Source organism: Molothrus ater, chromosome 5 (genome assembly GCF_012460135.2).
Source record: "Molothrus ater isolate BHLD 08-10-18 breed brown headed cowbird chromosome 5, BPBGC_Mater_1.1, whole genome shotgun sequence".
Lineage (NCBI taxonomy): Eukaryota > Metazoa > Chordata > Aves > Passeriformes > Icteridae > Molothrus > Molothrus ater.
In genome coordinates this window covers 65,310,818-65,332,083 of record NC_050482.2, presented here as the reverse complement: position 1 = coordinate 65,332,083, position 21,266 = coordinate 65,310,818, and the positions used below count along the sequence as shown (strand labels likewise).

At 40.6% G+C, this 21,266-nt stretch overlaps 1 long non-coding RNA gene across 1 annotated transcript in view; it reads left to right on the top strand.

Annotated features, from left to right (window-relative positions):
- Positions 1 to 20,026, top strand: part of LOC118697574 (uncharacterized) — a 58,723-nt gene extending 38,697 nt beyond the window's left edge. Inside the window, exon 6 of the long non-coding RNA XR_004981784.1 lies at positions 19,944 to 20,026. This is a non-coding gene — a long non-coding RNA (uncharacterized LOC118697574). The remainder of the gene's footprint in view (positions 1 to 19,943) is intronic.
- The last annotated feature ends 1,240 nt before the right edge of the window (positions 20,027 to 21,266 follow it).

Here is a 21,266-nt window from a genome sequence, read left to right as displayed (position 1 = left end):
GTCACATAACATGCATGAAGTAGTTGAGAAAGTGATTATTCCTGATGACAGATATTTTTTCTGCTCTTTGTACCTAAAATGTACTTTCAAGAAACATTGCTAAAAAACACAGTAGACTGTTCACATTTTGGAAAGTGTTTCTCCCTTCAGAGGCCTTGAAGACCAAACCTCCATACAAGGAAGGCTTAGAACATCCTGCCACAGCCTAAACCTGTGGAAAACTCCACAGTGCTTCAGCGTGGCATACTGGTTCTGGTCAAGTATAACACAGTGCTCTTCCTATTTGTGCAACTTCCACCTTCTTTCAGAGCTATTAATTCAGTTAGAACATCTTTCTTGGTAAGCCTGCATTACCTCAGCATGTCAAGAGGAATATTCTCAAGTTCAAACAACATTGAAGAATATCATCTGCTTGAGGAGTTTTGCATTGCTTTCCAAAATACATATCGATTGCAGCAGAATTTAAATAAAACAAGTCCCAGAATGAAATATAACTCGTGTGTATTCACTATGTAAATATGATTTACATGGTTTTAATCTCTTTCTTGAACCCTTGGAAGCTTGGTTTTTAAGGTGGTAATGATATGGCTGTAGTACTGTAAGTTCTTAAATGTACTGGTGCTATCATTCTGCATGCATGGTTCTTTTATACCTAGAGGACTCTTTAGTGCTGCTAATACAGCTAACAATACTGCTTGACTTTATTAAAGCCTACTAATGTGTTTACTTGGGGTTGAGAAGTCACACATTTTCTCTTCCCACGAGTAGCAGGCAGCTCTGATGTGTATTTTTACTTTCTTACATAAACACACATGTGTTACAGAATATCTGTGCAGGTGATAAAAAGAAAAAAAAAAAAGGCTGGATAGATTTTGGTGTCCCTGGAAAGTAAATACAGCTGTGTACCCTACTCAGGTGAGGCTCCATATGAACATGTAGATGCATCTAAAGACAATTTCTGAAGAGAAAATTATCTTACATGGTTGTGGGCTCCTGTCCCATTTTTATTAATGTCTCAGATTTGAGAAACAACTGAAACAGAAGCTGTATCCTTTCTGTAGTACCTGGGTGTGAGACAGAGCATGCCCTTTTTGAAGGAATAACTCATATAAATTCTTATTTTTCCACTCATAGAACTCTTGTATATACCTCCCCATTTTTCCCCTCCCCATCCCCATTTTTCTTCCCAGAATTTATCATCTTCTATTCAAGAACTGCTGTTCCATATCCCAGTTTGGCCCAAGCTATAAGTAAATACTAATGATATTCCCTTAATCATTGTATCTTGCTGCTGACATCTCCATAAGGAACGGATGATGTCCAGGGTTGCACCACTGTCAAGGCATGGAAGAGTTTTCCTTCATTTTCTGGCCTTCCTGATGATGTTCCAATTCTAGTTGACATTTTATGTCCTCTGGACTGGTATGCACGTGCTGTTCCCTGCCTGTACACGTTTGATCTGTTTAATTAGAGCCATGGAAGATATCTTCTGCACCTCAAAAAAATACTTCTTGGCACTACAGCTGGAGGAGCAGGCATCCACCATAATCTGGGATATGACAAAAACAGCAGAGGCCAGCTTGAAGGAGGGATTCCTAAAATCTTTATGATTTTCTCATGGTACTTGCATGAGAAAAAAGCATCTGCAAAATGGCTCCAAATGCATTTGTCTTCAGCAAGTGCAGAGCCTGGGACAGAATTGGAAACAGCTGTAACCCCTGCCTCAAAGAGGTGCAGTGCAGATCCTTTTCTAGAGGAATGCTGTCCCAGCAAAGTTAATTGGGCCACTCCTGGTCTAAGGTATTAGTATTTTATTATCATGATTTTCTTCTGACAACCACACATGAGCATTACATTAGAAGTGCATCCAAAAAGGTCATAATTACTTAAATAAATAACATTGGTATTTTGCAAATGAGCAATTAAGTTATGAAAGAAGACTCTTTTCATAGAGCTGCTGGCTTTGATCCTTCTCTGCATTATTTAAGACCTAAGGCTCCAGAGTTAACTCCTGGTGTCAGATACAGTGTAGCTCTGCTGTGGTAAAGTGTTATGTGACCTCCTGGACCAGGGGCAGGGCAGGCTGCAGGCTGATAGCAGCAGGCCCTGCTCTTCCCTGGGCTGGAATTCCTTGCTTGTCTTTGCAGCTTCTGTCTGCTCACTCCTGTCCTTTCCTGCACAATCCCTTTGGCACTGGTTTCCTCTGATTCCTGCCACAGAAGTCTGTGGTCACAGCAAAATATGTGCCCTCTGCAATGTCTGATTTCTGTCTTGATTGGCTTTTCGAAGGCTCTCACTACATTTGCTGCCTTCCCTCCACCTCCTCATCTGTATCTTCAGGTCTGAAAACTGCCTGCACAAAACACTTGACTGGATATAGGTGCCATCATGCATCACCAGAGACAGGGGAGTGGTCAGCCTGTGCTCTGAGACTCTAAAAGCCAAGTGGAAATCTGCAGGTGGGAATATCCCTTTGTATTACAGTTTATCAGAAAGGGATTCCGGGAGTTAAAAAATAATTCTTGTTAATTTGAATTACATTCATTTTTTAAAAAAAACAAGAGTTAGTGTTTACTGTAAAGTTCTTTTTTGACTACAGACTGCACAAGGAAGGAAACAAAATATTTGAGTTCTCTCTGTAAGGCAGCTACTTTCTCTGTGCCTTTTTCTTTCCTCTGTTTAATTCCCAATACCTCAGAGGCACAGTTTCCTCCTTTAGCAGGGACTGTGACCTTAAAAATAGCTTGCTCCAAAGTAAACACAGAAAAAAACCTACTTCAATTGTTTCAAATATGTGGTAAGTAACCAAAACCATGTCCATGCTAAAGCTGAAATTCAGAGTCTTTTAGAGCTGCTTTTAGAGCTTTTTAGGCCTTTTGTTTCCCTGAGCCTTCCTGTTCAGGCTGCAGGCTGGCCTCTGTCTCCAAAGACACTGGTAAATCTTGCAGTGCCATTTGTAAGTCATTTGTCCCTGCCTTCACCACTCCTGCAAAATGTTTAGAGGGGACACTTTCTGTTTGGATGAGGGTCAAGTGTGGCATCCAGCACCTATGGAAGTGGTGATCCCAGGCTGCTTCCATGGCATTCTGATGGGTAGGACATCACAGCTGGAAGAGTTGGTGATTTATCGAGCAGAGAGCTTATTTTGTCACTTTTGCTTCTAGCTGTAGGCCTCCATCCTCTGGTCCAGCTGCAGGAGGAGGAAGGCAGGCCCCTTCTGCACTGGGGCACATCCATAGGGCTCTCCTGCCACCCCTGCCTCTGCTGCCCTCACATCTGCCCACAGCTGGACCAGAGCTTGCAGTTCCTACAGAAGTGTTTTCCAGGAACGGCACTTGCCATCAGACAGATTTAGTGGGGCAGTGAACCAAGTCCCGACCTGTTCAGTAACAAGGCTGGTGTCCATGTGTTAAAGCAGCTGTGAACAGCTGTGCTCTACATTTCACTGAGGAGCCCTTGGTATTGTGTAAGCAGTAAGGACAGAAGGACAGGAGAAAGGACATTCAAGTCTGCAAATTAAATCCCTTATGACAAGCAAGTATTGCAAAGGAGTATTTTCAGAGTCTGGCCAATGCCCTTGCATGGAAAAAATTGGTCAGGTCTTACAATCAGCTCTCCCTGGGCAGAATTGTCTCCTTACCTTGCTTAGAAGGGTTTAAAATTGGTACAGATGCAGAGTAACAGTCCATTGGGTCTCTCACAAACAGTCTGCTTGGGCAGACTGTCTCAAAACACAGGTATTCCCTTACTTTCATCTTGCAGAGGGGATCTTTCTATCTCTAAATATACCAGCTATATCTGTGGGGTGTAGCAAATATGTAGTCATTTGAATATTTTCCTCTGAATATAGTCTAAAAGTTTTCATTTATTTAGAAAAAATATGTATTACAGTGTTTTGAAGCCTCAGAAGAGGACTAAGAAACTTTTGATTAGCATTGACAGCTTCGTTCCTTTGGTGTAGGGGAAAGAGGAACAGTTGAAAAAGGAGCAGGGGGAAAACTTAAAATAACATTTTTTGTACTTTTCCATCTAAGATGCAGCAGGGTTTGGGAAGGTTTTCTTAATCCGTTGTGTTAGCCTGATCCACAGGCAACTCATTTTGAAATTAAATATTCCAAAGCATTTATGGTTTACAAGGGGGAGTGGAGGGGAAGCCTTAAAAAATATCTTGTGTTTGATCTATTTGTCACTATGAAAATATTGACAAAAAGTAAAAGAATGGCCTTCATTTAGCTTATTATTCTTGGCTTATTTTAATGCTTTCTTATTAAGGGCAAACTCCCATTAAGATGTGAGATTAACTCTTTCACAGTTGCAAAGGAATAAAAAGTTTGATAATTACATCAAACTGTAATCTATTCTAAAGTAGGTAATTCCTACTCAAAAATACATAGTGTGGCTGAGAGGGATGCTTTTAAAATTAAAAACATATATGGAATAAGCTGTGCAGAATTTATGCTGCAAAATATCTTCTGGGTAAAATCAGAAATACAGTGTTAATCACACAGTTCTTAAAGGATTTCAGAAAATAAATACTTTATGGGGGAAAAAAAGAGAGCATGAAGTGTTAACCTAAGAGCCAACCCAAGGGTTCCTGGGACCTTGGCTTCATCCTCTCTCAGAAAGCTCTCTGTTTGTGGAGTGTGCTTTCCCTGGCAGTCAGCAAGCCCTCTGAGAGCCTGTTTTGAAGGACAAGTGCTCCCAAAATGGGCAAAGCAATAAAGAAGCTGGAGTTGGTGCAGCACAGCAGCTGCTGATCCAGCCAGGCTGTGCCACTATCAATTTCCCTGGGAGCCCAGGGCTGGCTTTGGGGGCAGGCACTGTCACACGAGCAAGAACTAGGTTGAGGTGTGTGCCAGAACTGCACCTCAGGACGTACCCAGAGTGGGGCCCAGGGCCCTGCCTGGAGGTGGCAGCACAAGAGATCAGCTCTGGGGCCCAGCCTCCTGCCCTGCCCCTCCTGCTACCTGTGCTCATTAGTTTGGAGGACTCTTAGGTAGCTAGAAGCTCATTAATGCTGGCAGGAGAATGATTACCTAGCTCTGGGTTAGTAATGCAATGCGGCATGTTGCAGAGCAGCCAGACCTGAAGCTTAAGATCTCTGTTATCACTTCAGAGAGACAGATGTTACTACTGCCAGCCCAGAATTCCTAAAAGAAAATGCTAATTTAAATGACTTACTCCGTTAAATTCCCGTTGAATTAGCATTAGTAATGAAAGTAGTTGCATTGTTATCACTGGAGTATCTGAGGAGGCTGTTGGCCAGAATGTCATATGAACAGGAATGTCTGCTGGGATATTTAATTTCATCTCACATGACAATGTGCAATTGTTCTCTTTTGTACATCTTCTGTTAACTCTTAGTGGTCTGGCTGATATTTTGGTATAGGCAGAATCTCCAGGCCAGCACAGAGTGCACAGCAGTGAAGTCCCTGTCTGAAGAATGGCAGTGTGCAGGGACAGCAGAGTTAGCATTCCACTGCAGTGAAACAAGATGTTCACAATTTCCTTCCCTGAATTTCCCACCAGGCTCTGGTTATATCTGCAGCCAGTACATCTCCATGTCTCTGTAACCAAGAGAGAACTTTAGGATTGTTACTCACCTGGTCCTGCAGAGACATCCCTCCTTGGAGGCTGTTTGCTGAGGTGTGCAGAGGGTCCTTTGTGAGCCTCTCTCACAGCACATTTCACCTGATCTCAGCTGTCTCAGTGGGTGCAGAGCTCTCAGCACTTAATGCTGTATCCTTGCAATACTTATATTCTGCATCATTGGGCTTTTATTGGAGCCCAATCAGGAGACACAGGTTTGGATTGATTTGTCATGGGGACCCAGAATGAAGTTAGAGGTGTAGGAGGTATTGGTAATAAAGCTTATAAAAGGCAGCAAGCTTGTGTTTGGAGTTGTGAACCAGAAATACCACCTTCCCCACAAAATTCCTTTGGTGTGCAGGATTCTCTTTTCTTGCCTTTGGCTTCTTTTGTGTTGTAGTATTTTGTGTCTTTGGAGTTGGGGTGGATTTCTTTGTCTCAGGAACCAGCAGTATTTAAAATACAGGGGGACATTGCTTTATTAAAGCAATTCTTTCAGTTGTCACAGCAATTGTTTTTCCATAAATGATGAAGAAAGGAGGAATGTATGTGAAGAGATACATTAGATAATAATGGTGAATACAGTTTTGCTTAAACTAACAAGGAAGTATTCTGGGATTTGTTGCTGTAGTTCATTTCATCCAGGTGATTTTTTACTTCAGTATTCTCCAGGTTTGCAATCAAAAACTGCAGCCCTTGTATGTTCACAGCTGTATCAATCCCAGTTTCTCTTGTCTGTGTAACTATTAAGTTCCTCCATTAGGATATCTATTAGTCAAAAACAGACAGAGAAAATAATAAAAATACCAGATGTAAAAAATATAAAAATATTATGAAATATATTGAAAATATATTGAAATATTATGAAAATAATATAAAACCCAGATGTGATACTTTGTGATTCTTCCCAAAATATTTTTCTGCTCCTGCTTTCCCAAACTTCCCTCAGTCAGATGGGCAGAAATGGCAGCATAGTGGGAATGGTGCTGTGCCCCAGAGGTGATCTGCCTGACCATTTACACAAATGGCAACTTTTCTTACAGCTTGGCTCAGTTAAAGGATAATTGGAGACTTGGGGAGGCAGGGGATATTATTCTAGAATCAGCATATGTGATTTCCAGTATTTCCAAGCGGCTAAGCTCCAAAGAAGCGGAACCCCAAAGAAGAAAAGTGTGCTGACAAAATTTAGGAATTTTTTTTCTCTTTCTGTAGGGATTTAATAGTAGAATCAAAATTCTTTCCTGCTCAAAAAATTTTCTACACTTAAGAAAAAAAGCATGGCAAAGAAATGTGCCTTAAGTCGCATACTTAGTCTCTTTATTCCCATTCCCTGATTTTCAGTATGGTTTCTAAACCTTTTTCCCAATATTTGTGGGTTGGTTTTTAATCCTTATTCTCATCTTTATTCATCTCACTTTTCTCTTTTTCTGCTTACAGCCCTTTACTTTTATTTTGCTTCCTTCATGCCACTCTCTTAGGTAAGTCAAAAACATAACAAATGTGCCTCTGCCACCCCTCCCTGTTGTCTTTATTTGAATTGAAGTGGAACTGGAGGGTGTGTAGAATTCTGCTTTTCCAAAGTCAGCAGGTGGAACTTAGTATATTCTTCCCAGGAGCACATGCAAACATTTTTTTCCTAATCTTTGTCTTGCTGTGTTTAAGTTTGCAGCTGCTGGATTCCACTTTGAGTTTCAAGTTCAAAGGCATCCAGACAGTCTTTGTGAAATATCACAGAACCCACTGAACTTCACCTGGGTTTGCAGGGAAGTTTTGTCAAGCCACAAGTTTCCCACACTTCCAGGGTAAAGCCTTGTGTTAATTCAGAGCTCTTTTCTGCCAGCTCAGATTAGAGATATCTTAACTCTGAAGGATCACAACCTATAGGGAACTTCTTCCTAAACTCTGACCTGCTTTGAAGTTTGTAACAAAACTCAAAATTGTTTCCACAATTTTTGGGGTTTGTAACAAAAGCAAAGGACAGCTGTCATCCAGGCTGATTTTAAATCTGTGGCTTTAGAGACAGGTTACTGGAAAATGTATGTCAACTATAGGCTAAATTCTTCCCTTTTCTGAGAGCATTTTACCCTGCTGTCCCTGGGGGCTTAGAGTACTTTTCTTTTAACATGGCCAGGTTTTCTGCCATTTCTTCCAAGAGATCAAGTTTCAAAATACTCTTCTGCTTTTCCAGGTAGCTGGTTCACTCTGCCACCTGCACTCTGGGAGGGGTCACCTATCCTTGGCTTTTGAGGGCCAGCCCTGCCCCTTCAGTCACCTTTTCGTGGTCCTTTGAATATCAAGTAGCAGCATCACACTGGAGAACAAGTGGAATAAAGGGAATAGAAATGCTTTGGCCTAAACTCTTCTAGCTTCACTGTGATCCTGTGTATTCAGTGTGCCTTTGTATAGGAATGTACCTCTCTCTCACCTTTTTGTGGTTTCATTTCTACATTACAAGTCCCTCAAAATCAGAGCTGCATAAAAATGAATAATGATGATTTTTTTTTTTGCATTGTATAATTCCAGGGTGTTGGGGGTTTTTTACACCTATCAGCCTTTCCAAGTACACCACTAGCTCAGCTGCTTTGTTTATTCTGTGTCATTAAAAAAAAGAAAGCAAAATCCCCTCAGCCATTTTTTTTTATTTATACCATAGTTTTTCTGTGTTAGAAAGTTGTAGGTTTTGTTTTTTGTTTTTTAGGTGGTTTGTGTTTTCTTCTCTTCTCAGGAAACAGTGTGAAATCTCTAAATCTCTAAACTGGTAATTAGGCAGGTACCTAAATTTTTAATAAGTAGCATGTGCTTTGCAGTTTTCCCTGAAGATTTGCATATTTGTTTCTTAGGATTTATCAGGTGCTTATACTTCTACAGGAGGCTGGTGGACACACACTTGAAGAAAATATGTGCTTATTAATTTTGGTGCTTTTTGCTTTTATCAGCTCTGGTGTTACTTTGTTCAGCTCTAGCTGTCCCTGGCTTATTACACACAAGACAGTGAAATTTGAATCAAAAGTCACTTGCAGAGATGGAGGTGTAGGCTCCATTCTTTAAGTGTTCATTTGCTGGTTATGTTGCAAGTGCTTTCAGAGCTGTGCAGAAGACTGTGAAGTTTCTGGGGCTGTAATAGAAAACATTGGTGCCTTGACTTTCAAGGGAAGAATGTGGTTAAGATTACAGTGACTGAGGCAGTGTCAATGGGTGGTCCTGGGTCCATGTGGCTCCCAGAAAGAGTCTCTGCTCAGATGGCTGATGAGCTGCACTCACCACACTCAAACAGCTGGGAAAGAGCTGCCCTGGACTATATTTTTGCCTGCTCAGTGGCCAAATGCTGTCAGGTGGCTCCTCAGTGCTTTGCTATAAAATCAGATAAAGGGTTTGCTTAAAAGCTGGACCAGCATAGAAAGGAGCTGCATGCTCCTTTTGTCCCCTTGGGTCACTGCCTTTCCCTCAGCACAGTCCCATTGTCCTGTTCAGTGAGAGGTACAAAATGTCTGCCTCACTCCCAGCGCCATTTTGTAGCCTGATTGTTGGATAATTAAGACTGTGAGAAGTGGAAAATAAACAGCATGGCATGGGGGAGATTTCAAAAGGAGCACCAAATCTGCACGTTTTGTTTAGATGTTTAATTGTTGCCGACTGGCTGCATTTAAACAAGTGACTTTACAGTGTCTGGAAGCAAACAGGCTCCCAAATTTGAGGAGCTGACCTTGGGTAGGTGCCATCAACTGTTCTTTTCTATTGGCACGAACGTGCTGCTGGCAGGGTCTCCCTGGAGCTGCAGCCTCTCACCCAGCCTGAGTCAGAACCCTCTCACACTGTACTGGGCCACCGAATTATGGCACTGTTGTGGTTTAACCCCAGGTGGCAGCTCAGCCCCGCTCCTCCCCTGCCATGGGTTTGGGAAGAGTAAAAGTGAGAAAACTCGTGGGATGAAATAAAGACTAAAAGCTAAAGCAAAAATGTGTGCACAAGCAAAGCAAAATAAGGCATTCATTCCCCACTTCTCTTGGACAGGCAGGTGCTCAGCCATCCCAGGAAAGCTGGGCTCCATCACAGCTCACAGTCTCTTGGGAAAACAAACACCATCAAGTCACACCAAACCACTCCAAATGTCCCTCCCTCCCTCCTTCCCCAGCTTTGTATACAGGAGTGACACCTTATGGGCTGGGGTGCCCTGTGGCCACTTGGGGTCAGCTCTCCTGGATGTGTATCCTCCCAAGGCCTTGTGCCCCCAGTCCTGTCACTGGTGGGGTGGGAGAGGAGCAGAAAAGTCCCTGGCTGTGTGCATGCCTAAACTAAACAATAACTGAAATATCCCCGTGTTATCAGCGCTGTTCCAGCACAAATCCAAAGCACAGCCACTACCAGCTTCTGGGAAGAAATTTAACTCTACCCCAGCCAGAACCAGCACAGCTATTTATTCCAAATATCACTAGCAGCCCCTTCCATAATCAAGATTTGATTGAGAAAATATAGGATATTTAAAAATAAGAACCTTCAAAATAGCTGTAATTAGGCTTTTCCCATAGAGCAGCACATAACATTGTTCAGGAGAAAAAAGGCAGCAGGGTAGATTACAAATATGCTAAAATCAAACTAAAAATGTTTGATAGGAATTGAAGGGACACTCTGGAGTTGTTCCTGTCATCCTAGGGATGCAGTACCAGCTGTGTGAGGAGCAAAGTTAGTGGCACTTACTTTGTTTGTCTATGAAATGTTCTAGTTTGTGTGTGTAACATGGGCAAGGGGGATGGAGAGGGGCACTTTACATTCACAGGAGGGTGCAAATTCAAAGCTGTTTAGAATTCTGCAATATCTTAATAATAATAGTTGATCCCAGTATCAGAACAGTACTTCTATTTTTAAAATATAATTAATCATTTTAATAGATTGCACCCTTAGTGCCAAAGATCTCAGAAAATTATGGCTATGGCAGTAAAAATGAAGCATCTGAAACCCCTTCTGCAGAGTCATTCTTCCCTTTTTTTTTACCTATCTAAGTACAGTAAAAGCTCAATGCTGCAAGAAATATTTGGAGTTACATAACAAGGAGTAAATCCTCCAAACAAGACTGATTAGCAGGCAGGCATTGCCATCATGAACTGAGCAAGAAGGGACAGAGAAACTGTCCCACCTGACGAAAGTTCTCTCTAAAAACAAAACATGTGCTGTTTTGTCTTGGGGTTTGGTTTTGACTTTTGAGGTAGGAGTTGTGTACTGCCTTTTAAGAGGATTACAATGAAAATTGCTCTTTCTGTTTATTTCTCAGGAAGGTGTCCCATGTCTACCATGCTTTTACAGAAAACTGTTCAGGTAGAGGTGACTGAGGCTGTAGGTAATTCAAGTTCAGTTTCTGCCTCTGCTGCAGTGATTCACACAAAAGCACAAGAGAGTCTTGTACATCTGTTCCTCATCTGCAAAATAAGGATTAATGCTTCCTTATCATTAGTGCTTATAAATGACTTTGAAGTACCTCCAGTGTGCTTCAAATATATCTGTTACTGTTGTTGGTGATAAAAATGTGAAATACGTAACTCAGACATGTTAACAGCCTGTTAACTGAGAGGATTTTTAACACAACTTGAATATAAAAGTATCAGCACCATATTCCAGCTAATAACCAGCTACAGTGAGAGCATACCTTAACATCACCTCTGTTTTCATTTCCACATGGGTTTTGTCAAGGGTGAGTTTTTTCCTGGGCTGCTTTTTTTCTGAGACTGACCCTCAGTCTTGTATTGATCAAAGGCTTTGCTTTTTTATATAGGATCAGCAAGAAACAGTGTTTTCAGTCCTGAAACTGCTAGGACCACTACATTGGACCAAAAAGTTAAAAATTCATTTCAACCATTCTTGTTGCCCCAAGATGAATGAAGGGGGAAATTTTGAAAGAGATTTTTTGAAAGAGATTTTTGGTTTAGTTGAACAGTAGCCTGCATAAATAGGTATTTATATAACAAAAAATAACTCAATGAAAGCAAGTTTAGTTGAGGTAAAATTTAAGCCAAAAGCACAGATGATCTGGACACAGATCATAGGTTACAGAGTTAAGACATCTGGATTTCTATTCAATTCTCTAAAGGTGTAACTAGGAGTTAATAAGGTTTGCTTTCCTCTTTCAGAAAAGCTTTTTTTATGTGGTGTCTGAAATCTGGCTTCCTCAGGGGATTAATAAGTGTTTTTCCAATAATTCAAAATAACTGCCTTAAAAATACAAGCAGCTTATGATAGTCCTTCCTAACTTAATGCATTCCTAGCAGCAGTACAGTAATTTGTGATTTGCAGATGTGAGTGCATCCTTTCTAGGGACAGCCATCCCAGAAATTAGGATATTTAAGCCAAGACTTCTTTAAATCATTTGCCTTGATATCTAAGGCAGTATCTGAAAGGATTTTTTTTGAAGCAGCAGTAGAGAGGGCTTGTATTTTGTGTTTGTCTGACCCAATAGGTCTCCTCCCATTACATGTTTCATTTTGATGTTGATACACATGCTTTTGTAAATTATTGCACATTTTTATGTCAGATGTATTTATAAGTATATATGGGTTTAGTTCACTATGCTTATATGGCACAAATCAAAGATCCTCTTACAGGGTTTGTGGTTAGTGCATGTCGAATTCATCCTGCTGTTCCATGCATTGCTTGAGTGGTCAGAGCCACAGAGTGCCACAGCAGGGAATTATCAAATGCCTGATTCTCTTCTCACCCTTTTCTGAAGAAAGGAAAGGGCATGGCACTGAAAAAAACATCAGTTGTATTTCAATATTTGAAGCACCATTTGGGCAAAATATACCATAAGTATATGTACACAACAGAGTTGTTTTAAGCTCCAAAACACATTAACAACCTCCATGAAAAAAAGTTCTTGAGATTCTTTTTTTAATGGATTTTTTTTTGTTATTTTGAAGTAAGGCCTTTCTCCTCCTTGAACATAGATTGCAAGTTTTTGCAAGTAGTTCACAAGCACTTTGTTTGCCCAGTGTTTGGATACCCCCAAGGCAGTAGGAATACAAGCTAGTTCCAGATGAGTGACAGCTTTCATTCCTTTACCATAGTTAACAGCAAAGGTTCAGAAGTTGTCATACCAGCTTTTTAAACAAAATTGTTTAAAAGTTGGCAGTGCCCATGTTTCCAGAAGCAAAAAGGCTTGCTCCATTCAGCATCAGCTCTGTTAGGCTTCTTGTGGTGCTGACTGTTTACTTGCCCATTTTGTGTCTGATTATTGCTTCTTGACATTACTTTACCAGAGTCATTCATCTATAAGATCTCAGGGAGAAAACCGCAAGCAAATGAAAGTATTTTAAGGTCCTTACCATAGTTTCCCTTTGATATTAGACACCCGTTTTCATCTAGCAAGAAGGGTTTTTTAGCTTCTAATTTATTAGGTTGCACTTGTAATAACATGAATAGATTTACTTAAGATTTGGTCTGGTATCCTGCTACAGCTACAGGCCTTTAAAAATTATGTTGCACACCATACTTGTCTTCATATCTAGATTGATGATTTTGGGGGGACAGCCCTTCCTCAGTGTTATTAGAGAAGATAGAAATGAGTTATTTGTGTATTCCCACTTGCCTTATTAAAGCAGCCCTAGGTATTATGTTTCTGTCTTACTCTAGATGTTGCACAACGCTTAGTCTGCTTACTTCATCAGTTACCATGCAGTGTGGATAGCTGAAGTCATGACAATCCTGTTCATCCTTTCAGTTCTAATACTTGGTAGTAGGTTATGTTTATGTTAGAAAGATCATAGTTTTTCTTACATGAATTACCAAGTACACGAATGTTGTAATTGTTATTCAGAGCCTAGATGATTCATTATTGATAGAAAGGGCTGTTCATTTGGAATGTTCAGTGTTACAGTTGTCTTCCTGATGAAAATGATTTGGGGTTTGGTTTCCTTTTCAGCAACTAAGGATCATTCTAGCAAAAAATATTGGTGATCCACAACAGGGCACTCTCCATATCAAATATCTAGATTACAAAGTGTTCTGGGATTATCATACCCCCATATGTCCTTAGAGGATAAATTACTACCCTGTAGACTTGGTTATGTCCCAGCTTATCATCCACATTTTGTTTAAGAGTGTGTGGCTTTTTTGTTTGCTTTTGTAAAGGTGCTTTCTATGCACTGTTGATTCTGCAAGACATAGAAATTAGGAGACTTGTACATTAGCACCGCCACAGCACAATAAAAGATTAGGGAAAATGTGTGTTTGCCAGCAGAACTGGTATCCAAAATTTATGCATGTATAATATATGGAAATACAAGGAAAATATTTAAAATACAAGGGGGGGTGTGGGGGTAAGTTAAGCTTTTAGGTTTTTAAGTGTTATATATTTCAATATTGACTTGCTGTATGAATTTCGGGGGGTGTGTTCATTTGGGATTGTTTTGGGTTTGGGGAGGTTTTGTTAGTTTCAGGTTTTGGGGGGTTTTTTGTGGTTTTTTGGGGTTGGGGAGGGGGTTGATTTTGGTTTTGCTTTGGTTTGGTTGGCTGGGTGGGTAGGGATTTTTTTCTTCTGGTACTTGCTTGCATATGTATTGTACAGGCTCTGACTTTCTGGCCAGAGCAGGCAGAATTACTTGATGCTGAGAACCTTGTTAATTTTATGGCCCATTTTCACATGGAGATCGGCTTTTATTTCCCCACTCAGTCTTTATTCTTGATTCAGTTGTTAGTAAGGTTTACTGAGCAAAAACACTGGGTGTATTATGGGAAGAAATCTAATCAATGCAGCACCAAGGGACAGTCCTTCAGAGCCCTCCCTGTGGCTGTGAGCCAGCCTGGAGGTTACTACGAGGTTACTCTGTCTGACTTTAACCAAAATACCCATCTACTTCTGAAAAGGCTGCCAGCCACCCCCAACACGTGTAACAGAAGCCTCATTAATATGAGCTCCCAATATATGTATCCACCTGTTGTAGCAGCCCCAGCACAGAGCCTGTGTTTCCTATTTTAAACCCTTTGCATGGCTGTCTGCATTCCCTGCTGTCTGCAGTTGCTGTGGAACTGCAGGGCAGCTCCCAGGCGGTACCTTCAGGGAATGCAGGAGCCTAAAGAAAGTGGTGGCAGATGTCAGTGGACCTTGCCAAATGCTAGCTTTCAACTTAGATTGTCTGAAAGATTCACTGGCTAATCCAGACTTTGTGATACAGAAGTATCCTCATTAGTCATGGCTTTAAGTGTGCATTTCTTTAATGCCTGCTCCTTTTTCAGGTATTGATGCAGAGAATTGCATTGACACATGTGTAGGAGATCTTTATTTGTTTTGCTTCCTAGCAAACCCCAGCCGTCCTGTATGCAGAGTTTAACTCATCTTAGAGTTGAATTATTAGAAAGATACAGCACTTCCTTAGGGCTTTTACCTGTTTTGGCTCTGAGTTCTAATAAATCATTTGGCAGCAAAATGACTCTAAGATAAACTTCTCCCCTTTGATGAAATATTTGTTCAGCACATTCTACAATATGGTTTATGTCAAGAGTTATATGTCTTCCTTGTTAAAGACAAAAAACAAAGAATCAAAACCATTATCAGACACCACTGCTGATTCAGCAGAGGCACAAAAACTTCACATATCTAGTAAGCCATATATTTTCTGGCTACCTCACTTGGTTTTCCTGACAAACAAATTAGGAACTGCCTGCCAGTACTTTTAACCCATACCATATTTTGTGTAAAGGAGCAATAAGCTCTTAAGGAAATAGTATACTGTTCCCCCAAGCTGGTCCTGAGGAGCCTCAGGTGCTCCTACTTGCACACAGGTGGTTTCCAAGGAACACCCTCCCCTTAGCTGTGTGGCTCCTGTTGTACTATAAGTGGACTGAAATATCTGCAAGCAGACACACCTGCTGTTGCATTCACAGTTTTCATCATTGTTCTCACAGGGCCTCATTGATAATGCCTGCATTTTGGTTTTGTTTCTTAAAGTTTTCCATGGAAATTTCTGGTAAGGTATGAATCTAGCACCAGGTATTGATGGCTAAGAGGAGGCTGCAGTTCTAGTGGCAGTGAGTTGCAGTGAATCAGAGTCTCTGAAGGAGCTTCATTAGCTCTGCTTCAGTTTCAGCTCTTCTCTGTCTGCAATGATGTACTTCCTGCCCATACCATGTTGCAGCATTTGATTGTGAATTGTAGCCTGAGAAGCATGTGGCAGTTTCAATAGGCATGTATGTTAAACAAAATTTTGAGAGAAAAAGTCTCCTCAGTTAAAAATCCTAAGAACAATTCTGGGCCACAGAAGGGTCTTTCTGGCCTACTGTGTTGCTTCCATCAGTGATTAATAGTCCATGCTTATGGAAAAAATACAAGTGCTAAGTATATGGAATAAATAGGCAGAAGTGTTGTGCTTGATGAACTCATGTGGAAAATCCCCCTGGACTGTAGGTGCAACAGGTCAGAGAATTCTTAGGCAAAATCCTGGATTTGTATGGTTGGATCCACAGTCACACATTGGGCATAGGGACAAACACCAGACAAGTCTGGGACTAAGCCCAGGGGTTCCAGCCCTTTGCAAATAGTCTGTTTGTAAGGGCATTCATCTTCAGTGACAGTAAGTACAAGAATGTTCAAATGCAATTAATTACTAACTTACTATAAATAACTTCAGTAACCTGCTTCTTTCAATAATGGATTTTATTTGCCTGGGTTCTTTTTGTATTATTTCAACATAAACGCCATTTCTTTAGCCTTTGTAGGTGTTGGACTCAATCATCCTTGTGCATCCCTTCCAACTCAGCATATGTGATTCTGTGTTTTGAGGACTTGGATTGTAGAAGTTATTTTCTGTTGTTAGTTGAGGTGGCATCATGTCACAAAAATTTGCATTTTGCACAAAAGTGTTTTAGTAAAATTGCAGTCAGGCTGTAGAGCTTATGGGGACAGGAAATAACTGTTACGTCTCAAGTTATTACGTCTCAAATGTCTTTTGCAAAGATTAAGTATTCACGAAAGGTTAATAGCCAACGCTTTCCTAAAATGGGACCAGTGGTGCTATTTCATGGAGATCCTACTTCAGTTCCTGTCAGTCATGTTGTTGCGATGGGGGGTTTATCAATCAGAAGGATAATTCCTTCTTTCTTCCCACAAAGGAAACATCTTGCATTGCTCTACACTAAACTGGGGTTTCCATTTTAGCAGACACCAAGTGTCAGTTCTCCGTGTGGTGTTCAATACTGCACCGCCATCATGATGTGTAAGAGTATTGTGTCAATAATCATGAGTTAAAGCAGCAGTCCTGTTCTATTGCAACCTGCCATGGTAAAGGGTGGTTTATGCCATTGGCCTTGAAAAGTTCATACCCAGGTTAAGCTGAACCAACATTTGATTTCCAGTATCAGCCATTAGTGGCTGAGGTTATCATTAGTGCCCTTTTTTGGTGCACTGCTTTAGTGAGGAACCACCAGCTCTGGTGGTTCTGGGCCAAAACTAGATGTAGACTGGAGCTTAACTGTCTTGGTGTGTAGATATCAAGTACAAAGGAAATTCCACCCTCTTTTCTAGACCAGCATTATCATTAGTTCTCAGACTGGGTCACTTGGCTGCCTCAAAGACCGTCGTTAATATGTTCCTGCTATTCACCTCTTTCTGCTTTTACTCACAACATTAAAATACAGTTCTTGCTGAAGAAGATCATGTTTGTTGTTTGGGAACAATATCCCTGATGTTCAGTAATGCCCCCTTTCAGACTAATACATAAACATACCTTTAATTTGAGGTCCATATTTCAGCAAGCCCTTGAAGGCCCTGGAGCACAGGTATTGTGCATTTCAGGATGAAAGTTTAATATGATGTTTCTTGTTGTGCATTCTTATTTCAACAGAAATGTATCTGGCAACTGTTGCTCTTCTATAGCCAATCTAAGAGAGAGGGCTTTCTTATTAACTCTCTGGAGAAGAAATTTAATAAGACCCAGTCATGAAAACACTGACATGACTGAATAAAGTCCTTCATGTCTAAACATCTGCAGGATTGTAGCCTACTGTAATAATGGAATAGTGTGAAAACCATGTCTAAAAAATCTCAGTGTGGCACTGTACCAACACATGCTCTTTATACAGTCTTAAGGCTGTCAAGTTTGAAGAGACTCTTTATCTGTATCATTTCTATCCCATCTTGTGTCTGGACTTTTTTCTGCCTGTAGGTTCCCATTGGCCAGATGTCTGACTGAGACTAAAGATTATTTTTGTGTACATTTTTGTACAGTACCTATATTCTATTTTAAGGAAAAATATACACATGCATTTTTCTTCTTTATTAATAAACTGAGTGACAATTTAAAATAAATTCTTTCAGCTGTTCAGAATGGTACACAGATGTACTGGCACATTTCAGAGTGAGTTAAATAGAGAGCACAGCATTACATCACCTTCAGAGCTGAGGAAGAGGAGGTGGTCTCTGACCACTAAAGCAAAACAAAGCAGTGCCAAGGTGGTGGCTTTGAGAAAGATAAACCAGACCTCTCCTTGTAGATGATGTAGGGAACTCTGATGCCTTACTGCCTTTCATTCCAAAGCCAGGTATCATCTCACAGTGGGTAACCCAGCCCTAATTTTTAGGATGCTTAAGTCTTTATAGGACTTTGCTCTGAGGCTTGGCAGTGAAGAGAATATTCACTTGCATTTACATCTAATTTAGGTGCATGTGTAGGTAATTGTTATTCCTAGGCTGCTGCTATGGAGAGAGAAAAAAGAGGCTCCTAAGGGGTTGGTTCAGGGTATGTATGTTAGAAATGTACTGCAGATTTCTCTCTGAAGAACCCTGTCTGTATCTGGACACTCTGTATGATCCTATCACCTTAACTGGGATAGTAAAAGTGGGCTGCATCCTCTCTCTGTCTCTGTTTTTCTGTTCTGTAAACAAAGGCAGTATTTTTTCTCCTGTGAGGTTGGGGGATAACATTCAAAAGGAGTTCTGAAGCACGTGGATATTATGGTGGTCAGAGAGGGAGAAATGCCAAAATGGGAGGTGTCTTCTGTTGGAGGAAAGCAGTATTCCAAGAAGATTGACTTGGAATGGACTGTTACATGTACACAAATTTTGAGGCTGTTGTGGAGAAAAGAAACCTTTCTTCATAAAACAGCAGCAGAATTAGCTGGGGAAAAAAGAAGTAGAAGCAGTAAGAAGTGAATAGATTTAGCATTTAATGTGATGTGATGTGATGTGATGAGAGAGAGAACAATCACTTCTTTGGAATGACCCAGAGTAATTTATGTGCAGTGTGCAAGGGATGAGGCCCAGGTAACTGCACTGTGAGTTCAGCCAGCACCCTAAGGGAGGGTTCCAGAGGTGGGACAGGGGTGGAACCCACAACCTTGGTGTTATCAGTACCATGCCCTTGAGCACATTGCAGGGTCAGTCTCACTTGTGAGAGGGTTAAGATTTACTGAATATTTGTTCCATTACAGGTGGTGTTCCTGCACAGTTTAAGCGGATATAATTGTTGAGAGGGCAAATGTTTACTTGTTCAACTAAATTTGGTGTTTGTGCATAGCTTATGTGGATACAGTTGTGACAGGGTCACCATTTTATAATATTTGTGCCATTAGAGTTGCTTATTATGGACTTGGAGTATTATTATGGACATTGGGTGCTATCTCACCCTAATCCACACTGAGGGGATCTGTGAATCTCAGCTCCTCTCCCCTTCTCATAGTGGGGACATGAGGGAGTGGATTTTAAGGTTCCCCATAGCTCTATCACCATCACAATGCAAGAAAACAGGAATTATTTTTTCACCATACTGTATGTAGGAGATAGTAATTTCTGTACTTGACTATGATTACAAGGCATATGTGAAAATATTACTGACACAAATGCATTATCAAAAATGTTAGTGTCCCTGGCTACTGAGACTAAACTGCTGAATGCTACATTTTAGGAATGATTTACACCTGATGTATTGATGTCCATGATTGGTCAATTAATCTGACCACAATTAATCTTTCTACTGGTGATTGGTGTAGTAATTTTAAAGGTCTGAAAACAAGGATGATATTTTGGGGTAAAGGTTGAAATATTTTTATCTGGTAACTTTTTTTTTAAACTCACTTGGCTATGAAAGTAGAGGAAACTTTTTTTACTCAAAGCTTTCAAGGTTTGCAGCGATTAAATTGACTGGTCTCAGGAACTTGTCATAGTGCTTCCCTGAGGGTAAAGTCATCCATCCCTCCACAAAGTGCTATTCATGCCCTACTTACCCTCAATTAAGGCTTCCAAAATAAGTTTTGGGATACTGGCCTTCTTCTGAAACAGAATCCTAACCTGTAGAAAAGACTTTGGAAGGCTGTATGTCTGTTCTTCTCTTTTTTCCATCATAAAGATGACACCTTTTTTTTTCTTTCTCTCTCTTTAGAAACAGAAAGAATGACTTACTGGGGAAGCAAGTTAAAAACTAAAGAAGTGAAGATTGGTCATCTCTGCAGAGGAAATTACAAGGTATACATAGTAATCACACTGGAGATTCATTTCTTGCTGGTGCTTAGGTCTTCATGGTACATTACTTGTGGCAATAAAGTTTAAAAATAGTCCTCAGAAACATTGAAAAAGATGTTCAGAAAAGTACTTTCTTCTACTGTGTGCTTAGCACACTAAGCAAAGCAAATATTTATTTGGTTATAAATATCTTTGAGATGCACCTTTAAACTCATTACTATGCTGAATTGTAGCTGTGTTTCTGTAGGTAAATGGCAATCACATTCAATGAATTGGTTTTTTGGCTGAGGCCAGTAAAAACAACTCTTCTCCCAACAGTAAAATTGAAATCCCTCCAGATACTATCAATGGTCATTCTTGAGACTTAAAGTGCTTGTTTCATGGACTCATTTCATCACTGTATGCTTGGTTCAGCAGTGCTACCATTTTCTCTTCCTCACTTATTACCATCACAGGGAGATGCACTTAGAACCTGTTTTGCACTGCATTTGAAGAATGTGTCCTTTTACATTTGTCATCCTGAAAATTTGTAACTTAAGGGATGCAAAATCAGCACTACTAACAACTCATGCCTCTCAAATATTTTCTGTAAAGTGAATGCTTAATATTTATCCAGTGACTGCTCAGAGACCAGCACAAAGCTATCTGCCACTTAAGTCCTGAGGTTAAATGTTACTTCAATGATGCATAAAATTTGTATTGACCATCTGCCCAGCACTGAGTTGAACCCATTAATGAATAAGCCTCACAGTATCACTGTGAGATAGGGAATTATGATCTCCATTTAACAAGTGATAAAACTGAGCCCCAAGGGTAACCACTTCAAGTCCTACAGGAAGTGTATAATAGAACCAGTAAGGAAGCCCAGCTCACTTGACCTGCTGTCCTTCCTACTTGGGCCCCCCTGAATCTGGTGTCCTTTTCACCATGTTCTGGTAGCAGCAGCTATACACTCTTTATGCAGTTTCAACCATCAAATTCTGCTGCAAAGAAACTTAAAGCACAGCTGGATGTGACCTGTGAATCCTTCTTGTCCATAAAGAACAACATGAGACACAAGGCACAAAGGCAGCACAAACAGCACCAGATGGCCTTCAGAACTGGAGCAAGTCAGCACAAAGTGGCAACAGGGAGAGCTGTTGTTGTGACCTCCCTTTCTATTTTTTTGCATAATGTTGAGAGGAAGACTATGCAGATCTTTCTGTAGTACAGAGAGGAGCTGCTGGTAGAGGGCAATCAGTGC